Here is a 4,507-nt window from a genome sequence, read left to right as displayed (position 1 = left end):
CAAGTTACTCAGGGTTTTCAATCTGAAAATCATCAGTCGTAATAAAAGATAGTTAAGTGTCGAATCCACGACCAGATTTTCACCCGTGACATTTTCATGACCGATATCTCAGTTTTCGTTGATCTTTTGTGACCCAAAAATCGTCCAGGAGTTGATGGGGACGTTACATCCTGCTGTACCGTTACCAACCTGTGATCCCGGTAATTCTATACCTAACCATTTTATTGAGACGAAGGTGGTGTGTGCAATGCAATGGTGAATATCAAAAGATGTAGATATAAAACAAAAAACACAACACAATTTCTTTTCATATTTTGATTTCGATTTGATTATTCAGTTCGGAAAATGCTTTATTTATATGCTACATTTATGAGATATTAAGCAATTTTCTAAATGAATTATCGGATATGGATTTAAATATATTTAAACAGCGGTATCTTAGGGGTGATTTGGATATCGTACGACCTTTACGTATTGGGAATGTCCCTTGATAACTTAATGACGACTTCATCAATGTATGACGTCACACTTTAATTTCGATAAAAGCAAGATTACTGCAGGATGGAACAGTATACGTCCGTCCAATGCCAGAGAAATACGTTACGGTATCAAACCTAATACAAATATATCAATAAAATATCAATTGTCTAATCAAAATATCATTATAAAGCAAGTTACAAAGATTAACGCTTGCACAATGTGTGACATCACGGACATTTTTTTCCTCGCAAAAGCGTACCAATCGCCGCTTTGTAGTGACATATAGAAAACACTTAAGTCGCGTATAAGCTTCATCGCAAACAATAAATTAATTCACTAAATTAATATGTAAATTAAGTCTCCTTTTAAATACTTAATTTAAAGCATATTTTTGTGACGACCTATCAACAGCTGCGGTCATTTACGGACGCCCCATGGCAGGCAACTGATGATGACACAGTGCTACTCCCGACAACATTCAGCAGAGGAAAATTACAATAAAGCACCCTTTTGCAGCTCATGCCTTGACATTTCATGCTGATCAATATGTGTATTCCTACATTATTATACGTTTGTGTTAATGTCCAGAGTAGGAGGCATTCCCTAGCTGGTACCGTATGTTGATCCTTTCGTCAACATGTTACGTCATTGTCGTGCTATGAAATATAGGTTGCTTTAAAGATCAAAGAGAATACTGAAATCAAACGAGTTACATTCATATTTTTGCTTTCTGAGGCTTATCTTTCAGGTCGATCAGACATCGTATTGTAAACTGTATTACACTACCAATATAAATGATTTAGATACATACACAAAGTAATCTGTTTCAAAACGTATATAGTTATATTTCCCAATAGAATCATAGTTCATCATGTAATGACTTTCAGTTGTTTTGTTCGACCTCTAAACAGTTAACCTCGTGATTCAGTGATCTTCTGATTAAACGTTACGTATTTCAAATAAACACATGGAACATTAAATGCTTGATATTCTGTTTACAGTTCCTACGGTAATGGTTTTCCTGAATTATTTAAATTCATTTTCGTGACATATGTGAAAGGTTTCTTTTGATGTAACGGAGTATAGAGGATAATTTGTTACAGGATATATGTACAAGAAATATAATGAATGATGTGACGTGTCTTCTAAACATTGTTTGGATAGTATAATCCACTTGTCGTAGAAAAAGAGACATGGGGATTTTTTCGACTTTCTCTGTAATATACTCTCCTGACAATATTATTTCACATTGAAATTTATTGATGACGTTTAGCCTTGAACAAATGTGTTCTAGTACCTCGTTTTTCCGAAAGAAATTTAGATTTAAGTTTCCTCACTACCGATTAAGGCGAGTTCCATAGCAAACTCGAAGACTTTAATTTCACGATCAATATATTTCCTTTCAGTTGCACCTAAACCAACCTCCCATGCGTATGAAGTTTACATTGATCTGTCCGACATACTTCGTTTACAGGTTGAAGTTAACCTTTACGTCGTCAGCCTGACCTGATTTTGATTCCGATATTTTGGATGGCCCGGAAGAGCTCTGCTCTGGTGAACTCCTGTGTCTCCTTGCTCCATTTCGTTCGATTGTCAGGTTTGGTACATTTTTTAACTCCTTGATTCCTTGCACTAGATAATAAAATCCCAATGGAGTAAATTGAAATAGTCTTCCACCACATGTAACAAAATTGTTGTCGACAAATACCTTAATCATATTGCTCTGTGGAAATTTCTGCTGGTTTTAATTAACTTTTTATCGCTGTTCTATCTGCGGCCAGAATTAAAAGATGACTAGTCTGGAGAATCACCAATCAAATCAAAGACAATATTTGAAATAATAGATAGTATAGAAAGATGCAAATGTACCAATTTCATAATAGGGCTTTCAGATGCTGAAGTTTAGTTAAGGTATCCAGTCGTTACTAGAAATTCTCCAGTTTCATATTTGATTTTTCAACTAACACATTGCTATGGATATACAGAAATATGAGAATGAAATCACGAGAAAGACTGAACTCATGGTTGTCGGTGTCTTTGTTGAGTTGATAAGTTTATTTTACAATAATTTCGCATAATCATTAGACAAACTGTAACAGTTTTTCTTTGTCCACGTGTTTCCTTGCTCATACGAGGCATGTTACATCAAATGTAGCAAAAGTCCGTCTTTAAATGACCTTAGCTGTTGACGTTACACAGTATAAAACCAAACCATCACACGCTTATCAAAATATGTAGCAAAGACATTGAGAAGCCCTTTAATTGCAACTTAACATAAAGTTAGGCTTCACTTAATAGAACAAAAATCGATTTGCAAACCTGTTCATTAATACTGTAACGGAAAAGAAGCGCAATTAGACATTGCCGGTTTACTACGGGAAAGAAAAAGATGTTATACAATATAAAAATGGTGAATGTTCAATCCATGTACGCTTTATAACTTTCTCTAATTTCAGGTTGACCCAAGGATCCTCTTAAATGAAATGCATTCTTGATCCACCAATACCATATGTGTCCCCATGACCTGCAGTAGTTACACAGTCTTTTTTAAGGTATTCACCCTCCTCGTTGAGATACAGCCCGATTCCGCATCCAGCGCCAACGTCAACAGGAGCGACGTTGACTTGAGATTTTGGCTTAAGCCGCCCGCTTCTTCCCGGTCCTATAATCCATAAGCACATTATGCTTCGGGTTATTTTACAGGAATAATTCTGGGTCAGAATTAAAATACATTGTCAGAGTATTGGAGGAAGTGAACGATACTTTACTAGATCAATATTATAAGCCTCATGCACATTGAGACCGCAAGAGAATTTCAATGACTTTGTCAGCAAAAGCACGGGCAAAACATCCTTATTCAAAATTAGCTCATAATAAAATATGTCCATTTGCAATCAAAATAAATACATAATCATCAACTGTCCTTTTCTACCGAGGCCGCGGTGGCCGAGTGGTTAAGGTTTCCCGACACTTTATCACTAGCCCTCCACCTCTAGGTTGCGAGTTCGAAACCTACGTAGGGCAGTTGCTAGGTACTGACCGTAGGCCGGTGGTTTTTCTCCGGGTACTCCGGCTTTCCTCCACCTCCAAAACCTGGCACGTCCTTAAATGACCCTGGCTGCTAATATGACGTTAAACAAAAACAAACAAAAAATTCCAACGAGATTCCTCCCGAAGCCATGTACGCAAGGAACTGTTAAATTAACCAAAACAGCTAACAGTAAACATTACATTCACCTTTAATCAGTAATAGGGCTCATTTCAAGGTCACGATCAACCCCGTAACATATTTCATAAAGATAGCTGTCCAGTTGAGGCATCCAAAGAAAACAGTCTAGTCAATGTTTTTCCGCGCAGCTGCTGGAGCGTTTTTATAATATCTTTTTAAATTCAACGTCAAAATTGATATTTCAATTAAATCATGTTATTCTTTATATTGTCGTTTTGTGAATTTGTTGCATAATCGTATTTTTGTTTTAATAATACTGTTTCATCATCGCCTCTCCATGACTCTATGACTATCATTTTACACAATCAATTAGACATGCACAACTTCTAGTACACGTAGACTTGTACTTCTTCAATTTATCTGGGAAAACTCGTGTTAAGTGACATATAAGGAGTTCATGTTGTTGTGGTCGATTTTATGGGTTGATGAATTGAGTTGCTCTTGAGACAAATTCAACATGAACTGCTTCGCAGTTAAATTAAATTTGTCTCGAGAGCAACTTAATTCATCACCCCTGAAATCGACCAGAGCAGCATTCAATCTTTAATTAATGATTTCTGCGCGCATTTTCAGTTTTCAAACTGATTTAAATGACTCGTTTACACTTGTTCACCGTAAATCTAATCGGATGATTGTGCCTGGTTTGCTGTCCTTTCACTTATACATCATTTATCTATAAACCACATATGAAACATATCCTTTTGTGTTTCTATCAAGTTTTCCGTGCTTTTTATTTAAACAGATGTTATGTATTGTTTTCTGTTATAAACATGCATAAACACTTCATTAACGGACTTC

Source organism: Pecten maximus, chromosome 9 (genome assembly GCF_902652985.1).
Source record: "Pecten maximus chromosome 9, xPecMax1.1, whole genome shotgun sequence".
NCBI lineage: Eukaryota > Metazoa > Mollusca > Bivalvia > Pectinida > Pectinidae > Pecten > Pecten maximus.
This window is presented reverse-complemented; position numbering follows the sequence as displayed.